Here is an 8,657-nt window from a genome sequence, read left to right as displayed (position 1 = left end):
AAGGATGGTGCTTGCATAAGTGTTTAAATCCCAGCAGTTAATGTTTATACAGCACCTAAGCCTAATGCAAAACAGCTGGAAGAAAAGATCACCCTCAGTGATCGTCAACGCCACATTTGTTTGCAGATAATTAATGAAAGACTGAACAATTCCACCGCGGTTTTGTCACAGCATCGTCCGTGTTTGGGGACAGAGCTTACAGTCACCTCAGAGCTTCTGGCACCAGCTCGCTTGCAGGCTTCACTAATGGACAGCCCTCTTGCTCTGCCGCAGTCAGTACAAACCCCTGAAATGGCTGAGACCTAAAGTGCACGAGCCATTATGCTGAATTTTTAAGAGCTGAACTGAGCTTGCTATGTATGTACATACACAAAGAGAAGACATCCAGTAGCTGGCAGGCAATGACTCGACCAAGCACCATGGCTAGAAGCTGAAGTTGGACCAATTCAGACTGGAAATAAAGCAGATTTGGTTTATTCTTTTAAAACATTTTTAACACAGCATACTTAGCTATTCAAGTAGTTTATTAAGTAAAGCACTAGACTCTCAATCATTTGAAGTCTGTAATTCAAAGCCTTGGATTTCAAATACACTCTTTACCAAGCTACCCTTCATAAATTTTATGATCTGTATCATACAAAAATGGGCAAGAGATGATCTGAGTGATTTGAGAAACCATACAAATGAATTGTAATTAATTCCACAAAGCCACAATCTTCTTAATGCCCAGACAGTCCTGTTTTGTGACTAAAGGATCTGCTGAGAAAGGTGGCAGCTGGCTGGGGAGAGGTAACAGAGTGTAAATGCCCAGTTTTAGGGAGCAGAAGTGCAGGAGAGAACAGTAACCCTGGCAAGAGACTGACCGAAGTCTTGGAGAACACAGCAGTAGAAGGCAGAGTAATGCAGGCAGATGTTTTACTGTCCTGTTCAGCTCTTCATACTGGCTTACACAGCCGTTCTGTACGGGATAAAGACATTTAACGTCTAGCCCTTATAAGAAGAGAAAAAAAATTAACACAGGAACACATTAGACTGCATAATGGACTGAAATCTCAAGTGACAGAGATATGGTATCAGCATTTTCAAATCAGCATTCTATCTTTGCAAGTAGACCAGTGCCAAAGCATTTATATAAACACAAAGAACAAAATGACCCCGTTATTTGTACCCGTAGAACAATCTTAGCCCCGAAACAAAAGAAAAGAAACAAATCTCCGTAGCACAGAACAGTGGCAAGTTTAACTCAAAGTAGAGCAGAGATGCATGCACCGGTATTTGTGAATACATTGCACACTTCTTATGTGTATAAATAATTATTGGATGCTTTCAAAGCAGATATGCATAAAAGCAGCATGCAAAGCTGCTGATACTTGCTAAGTCTTGTGCCAGTTCATAAAATAAAATAAGTGCAGTGATGCAAGGCACTTCCAGCATTCTTCTGTTCTAGGTTCCTGAAAACAGCTACTGCAAGAGAAACAGGGGATTTAGAGGACAGAACGATTTGTCTGTTATGGCTGTGCACGTTTGGGGGGAACAAAGTATGTTGCCGGGTTTTTTAAAGGAATCAGAAAATTCACTTTGTTAAATTTCCTAATTCACTTAGTCTGCTTTGAAAACTGCAGGCTTTGGACCGTGCAGGAATGCTGCATCAGACCGGCCTACGGAGCAGGCAGGGCTGGGTGACAGGCTGCGTTTTGGAGGCGCTGGAATTTCCCCAGAACAAAGGCTTATCCCATTTATGACATGTCTTGAAAAAGCTTATCCTGTCAAGTCATTTATCACCCTACTAACTAGCTACTGAGCACGGATAATGCTTCTTTGCTAGATCAGCGAGAGAAAAGAGATTGCAGAAGAAAAGGTTTTCAGTCGGGGATTTTAGGAGAGCGGGAGAAGAGCCGATGGGGGTTAGGCTATGTAAGCTCTTTGAACCATGAAGAAACATACCAAGAAGGATTTTACTAAATGCCCACAGTATAGCTCAAATGCAGCCTGTCTGTTGAGGGGAGCCTCATTACCTAGGTATTTAGATGTGAATTTAATGTGAATTGGCACAGCACTCTGGATCGTGTTATTAGATTTGGAGTACGCAGAGGATGCGCTGATATGGATGGGGCTCTAATTAGTAATAGTGACGTTAATTAAATCCATCATATATTTATGAATGTCTGACTTAGCATTAACTACGAGACAGTTCTGACACAAGATTTGTTGTGACATAACCATCCCTATACACCTCACAACTAAGAAGTTTGGTTTACGATGGACTTTGAGGGTGGCTGGGATAAATGTTCAACAATGCTCAGACTCCACTGGCAGTACTTGCTGTGGTGGGGGTATTTAGATATCCATATAGTTAAAGGAATGTCTCCTAGACCTGGACAATTTTTTATTTTTTATTTTTTTTTAAGTCACTGAACATACCAAACAGATCATCTCCCAGAAGCAGCGTGGCTGATATGCCAATCAAATGTTATTTTATTCACCTTCCTCATAAGGATTCAATCAGGGGCTCAGGAACCAAACTGTCTCAGCGTGTGCAAATGAAGGTCATGCATCAAAGTCCTGTGCTATCTTTTTAAGTGGTGTTGTGATTATTATTTCAGTGAAGTACTAATCAGGAAGATCGTATTTTTGTGATTCATTGTTCAAGCAGACAGTACAAGGAAAAATATCAAAGGTAGCAAGGATTTATTCAAACCAGTTATTGGTGTGATGAAATCTGTGATTATTTCCTGCATACAATCATCCTTCTTGTGCTAGAAGCCTATTTTTATGGACTGTCTGAATTCATTAGTGCAAGATTTCTTGATATAATTCACCAACAAGAGAAATACAAGTAATGGGATTACACAAATTTATCAGCGCTAAAATGCAGGCTTTAATAAGTTACCTTCATCAATAACGATATATAACACTGGGATATTTTATGGGAGTACTTAAAGATATCTATCTAATAAAAACAGGAGGGATTTAAGAAAACTACTTACAGCTGAAATTCTACAGCCTGCAAACTAATCCCCTCTGTAAACCAACTGAATGTAAGGCAACCAGCAGAAAGAGAAAAACACACAGAGAAAAGGAAAAAGAAAAGATGCTGGTGAAGGTACCTGTACTACAAAGTCAAATACCTAATTGTGCCTTCTCAGAAGAGCTCAAAATGCTGTGAGCATGCACAACCACTAGGGAAGGGGAACGTGGGGGCAGCAGGCCCACAGTCTGCCTCCAGTGCTGTGCAAGTAATAAGGTTCAAGCACACCTGCAAATTTTGGGAAATCGAAGACAGGGAGGACTTGAAAGACTACATCCCCCAAGTACTTGCTCTGTATGTATCCCTGCCTTGCAAAAGACACCAGTAGTCCTCAGGCTTTCATAAACAGAATTAATGCGATTGAAAATAACTTCTAGCAAGCACCAGCCATAAGAGAAGCAGCAGAGAGAGCTGTACTTTCGCCATTAATACTACACAGAGAAGCAGCCCTTCCCCTGTCGTGTGTACCCTGTAAGTCCCCTGACATAAGCTGTGCTAGAAAAAGGCATTAATGCATTATAATCAGTCAGTGATTCTAACAGAAGCAGATGAACTCCACTAGGCTGTGTTTGCTTGAAGGCTCTACAAAATATAAAAAATTGCCAACCTAACATTCCTAATCCATATTGTGAAGATCAGCATAGAAAAGTCAGCTGTTTCTTGAGATCTGCCTACTGGATTTCAATATATTTTGCTAATCATCTCAAGACAAACAACACTTTCAAAAACAAAATAATCTTTCCAAAACTCTGTCTAGCTGAACGAAGACTTGTGACTGATTAAGCTCAAGAACACCGCACTGAGTATAAATCTTATGTTAGCACTGCAATACTTCAGAACTGAAAGCAGACTTGAAAATCAAATATTTTCCCTGTTCAAGTGATGTCTGTGCACATGCACACACCTCCTTCTTTTAAAAGCTGTATTTAACACACAGAAGCAGGTAGACAGCAAGCAGTCCTGGGGAAGGAAGTCACCTGGTCGTTGGGACATGTTCAGCACAGTCAGCAATCCCAGCAACATCCTTTGAACAGCCCAGATGAAGTGCAGAGATGTTTAAACCTCTCAGTATCTGCTCGCCAGTCCTTGGATGGTCCTTTTACTCAGCTCCCATGCTGACATGACAGGTTCTATCTAAATGCAACCAGTTCACGTAAGTGTTTTTCATGTCCCCATCACTATAACGTGCGATAATTCACAAAGCACGTAACCAAGTCCCCTACTCTTCACTGTCAGATTGATTAAAATGGCAACAGGAAAACCAGTTGTGCTGGTGTTGCACTAGAGGAGAGCTTGCCCATAGCACACATTCTCATGTGGAAGGAACCAGCAGGACTGCCAACCCACAAGACTGACTTAAAAATGCACCAGGAGTGTCCCCAGAGCATTCTGCTCAATTTCTATCATTTAACCTCAGCCTCTGGTACCACGAGGCCACAGCTCCTTGATACCATTATAATCATTTGATTGTTAAGATCACATATAAATTGTAACAGCTCAGGCTACGGTACCTTGCTCTTACTGGGGCTTCCCCTTCTAGCTCTGAATCTGCAATTTCAAGAGAGGGAAGAAAATTATCTCAATTTCAGGAAGACAATTTTGAGGAGCTTTGCTTCAAGAGTCCATCCCTGGCTACTTAATTAGACTGAATCCTGCTTACTTAGCTCCAAGACAACCATGAGCTGATGGAAAGGTAGCTAACACTTCTAATTATTTCTCACTTGTTAAATGCAGTGTGTGCAAAAAAGAATGGGGGCCTTTACCCCAAAGAGGTTGCAAATCTCTGACCACTTCTTGCCAGCCTTTCTCATGAGTATCTACATTCTTCTGAACTCTCCTGAGCCCACCGTGAAGTGAATGAAGTGCATATTTCCTCTGTATAACCTGTCTAGAGTGCATGAACAGCATATTTTTCTAATCTCAAGAGTTTTCCATATACTGCTTGGAGAGTGATACATGGAAGGGACGAGGAACTCAACAGCAGTCGTTGTATCTCTGTGCATTTTGATGTATTGAGTGTGCTTGTGAAACCTCTCTTGCACTTCAGCAGCTGCTAAATTCCTGAGGAGACATTTCCCAGGTCTTAGTTTTGAAGAGCACATGTTTGCACAGTTACTGTGAAGTTGTGCCTGATGCAGGATGACAGGCCAAAAGGGGCTTGAATCAACTCTCCAAGAGCTTTGGCTTGACTCCTGCATTTCAGCGCATGTTGCCTTACCAGCTCCTGCACTGGTTTCACCTGGTCTCTTCCCCTATTCTCTACCAGACAAAATCTCAGGAAAAAAAAAAAAGTTATTTGAATGAGCATGGCAATAGTAAACATAACAGACACAACAGGGTGCAAGATGCAAGTGTAAGAAGGATTAAAACCAACAGTACAGAACCATTGAATCATTAAGGTTGGAAAAGACCTTCAAGATAGTCTGGTCCAACCATCACTCTGCTATCAAAGTCACCCACTAAACCATGTCCCTAAGCATATAATAGTTTGGAAGATTTTTTACTTAGTTTCTCTACTGGGCACCAAACATAAGACTGAAGGTATACCTTCTCTGTAGTAGCCTAGAGCTTGAAAAAATGCAGATGAAGAAGAAAATCAGAGGATAAGCCAAAGCACGAACAAGGGAAGACTGGCATGACTAGTGCTCCTGCAATTACCACCTAATTTGAAGTCTGAAGAAAATGATGCAGATGAGGTCTACATAAAAACCACCACCAGCACAAGCATCTGTCACATTCAAATGCAACTCTGCAGGGTATGCAGAAAGTAGAGAAATTTCTAATTTGGGTTTAAATGCCCCAGTAAAAACATGTACCAAAACTGGGCTTTAACCCAAAGCACAAGAACAGCCAAGGCTGGCTCTGTTCAGTTATCACAACACATAGCAGCTCACTTTCCAGTGAGTATGGAGCCTGCAAAATCATACATTCAATATATGTTGATTTATTTCTTCATGCAACCATATACAAAGTAGGTACCACAAAGAACAGCATGGTAAAAAAAAAAAACAAACTGGCTCGCAGTCACTGAGAAGCTGATGAACATACTTTTGTGTTTGAAGTTTGCATTTTAGATACTATCTAATGCTTCATAAACGTTTCCATATTACAATTTACATATATCAGGAACCTTGCCAGTGCTTGCTACCGGATTTGGCTTGCTTTCCAATCCTCTCCACCCTTCAGAAAGAAAAGAGCAATCTAAAAACCCCCAACATTGTGCTTTCTGAGCCTACCACTTGCCTGTGTTTCATAACCAAAATGCAAGATATTCCCTAAGTCCTCTAAACACAAAATGTTCACGAAGAATCCATCCCACTAAAAACTGGAGCATATTCCTGTACAAAGAATGTGAAGAAAGAGTTAGCAATTTTTAAAATGGGGTTTACAGTAAGGCTGGCTTTGGAGAAAGAATAGGCAAACTAGCTCAGTTAATGTCTTAATTTTCACCAGAACATGGTATATACCTTATTTGTACAAACGTGGCATTTCAGAGTGTCAGAGACTTGCAGCATATTTATAATACTATATTCTCTTAAAATAGTAGCCATGTTTTCAATTAACCCAAACTGTCTTACTGCCATCCTAGCAGAGATTGTTGGATGGCTTGGAAGAGATCTACGCATTAGCTCCACAGCCAAGAAGCTATGAATGAGCAGATGAATACATCTCGTGCAAGGACAGCTGAAGACAGGTCGTCCTGGTGGCCTTTCTGAAAGCTTGTGCAAAATTCACAGCCCCCTGCAAGGATTTCTTACACACACAAACTTTCAATAAATGGCAGGTAGGGGCTTACCTGTAGAGTTTAGCCCGTATGCATGTTCGTGTACACTCACCCACCTTTTCATATGAAGAGCCCTTCTTAAGGGTCCCTACAAATTAGCATGTAGAGGTGCAGTTCTGTAAGGAAGAGAAGGAAACTGGAACAGATTTCAAGAAAAGGCCTAGGGAGCAAGCTGCTAGGATCACAAGCAAGCAGCTAAGATCACAGAGGGCAATATGCACTGCACCGAGCAGCCTTTGGCAGGTACCCATCTGAACAATACAGACTGCTCACATGCCAGAACTGTGCTTAACTGGCGTGAGTTACAAGAAGGGCATGCATTTAAAAGCTGTAATTCATGCTGTTTCTAATAACTTATTGAAATAAGCAACATCTGGTTCTCAATGTTCTCTACAACTAACCTCTACAGTATCTCTCTAAAATAGATACTGTAGGCAATAGGTAAACATAATAAAGAGGTGAATCTAATTTAGAGATTGGGAACTGACAACACCACTGTTCTGCTGGGTCTCACCCTCCTGTCCTCCCGTTAAAGTTCAGTTCTGTAGCTGCTTTCAGTAGGAGCAGGACCAGTCTGTAGGATCAGGAGTATTTGGAAGTCCACACCCAAAGGACATCAGCAGGAATCTGCAATCAAGTCAGAGCAGACTGAGAAGAGAACTAGGTTTCATTTCGTACAAATGCCAGATCCAGCTCCTTTGCACATGCTGGGATTGAAGGCAGACACTCTTCTCATCCATTATTCAAAATCAAAGCGTTAGCTTCTCATGCTCAGATTTCCATCAGCTCATGACAAATCACGGGAGAAGAACTCAGTGTGACCAGGAGCCAGATGGAAGAGAAATAATTTTACATTAATAATATGAAATGCTACATGTAACAGGACAATGTTTTATCTCAGCAGTAGCCAGCCCCTGTGATATCTATGTATTTCATTCATGTGACTCCAGCTTTACAATTGAATCCAGGGTGGGAGCATCATGAACAAGCATTAGCAGAGCCCACCTCAAAGTGACTTCTTGTCTGTCACATTTCCAGTATCTCAGAGCCAGCTTGTGTGTTATTTACCATCAGACAATTAAAAAAAATAAAACAAATAAAGTCCTGTAAGCAATGACCTAGTGAGAAAACATTATCCCTTCAGAAGATAATGCCCCTATGACAGAAATGTATCCATCCTAATTCTCTTGTGATGTTTTTTACCTTCTTGTTTACTCAGATTTAGAGTTTAGACAGTGCTTTTTGGACACCTACATATTTATTCTACAGTTGATTTCATGCACCCTTAAAATAAATACAATTTTGAGCTACAAGTACAATGAGAAATGACCTAATGGCTGAAACTGACTTAAAATTAGGAATAAAATGCATCCTGTCACAGGATTGCTGGGCAACCATCTTTACCCGTCTCAGTATCCCTGTGTGTAAATGAGGAAATAGTACATTGCTCTCATTTTATGGTGGGCTTTCAGGTAGACAGTGCATTATTCTGTTCACCTATAAAACCCCAACCATGCCTCTTTTATAGTATAGTGCCCCACAGCCAAGCAGTGTCTATGGAACTGAGTTCTCTTCATTCACAAAAAAACTCATAAAAGAGCAACCACTAAGCAAACAAAACAAAGCATGAACTGACAGCTGTAGCCCTTGTCTCACGTGGACAGCTAGTGAGGAGTTTTCAGCTAATGCAGGAGATGGTGTCTGGTTATCATTTGTCCATCCAAAGACAGCTCACATCCACATTCACAACCACAAGGCTGATGTACTTAAAAGCTATGTAACCTTTCCGCCAGCAGCTGCAGCTCACCTATCTCTTGGCGACTGCTCTCTCTATGAGACTTGGAG

This window comes from Aythya ferina (genome assembly GCF_964211825.1).
Source record: "Aythya ferina genome assembly, chromosome: 2".
Classification (NCBI taxonomy): domain Eukaryota; kingdom Metazoa; phylum Chordata; class Aves; order Anseriformes; family Anatidae; genus Aythya; species Aythya ferina.
The sequence above is the reverse complement of the archived record's forward strand: the minus strand, read 5'-3'. Positions refer to the sequence as shown.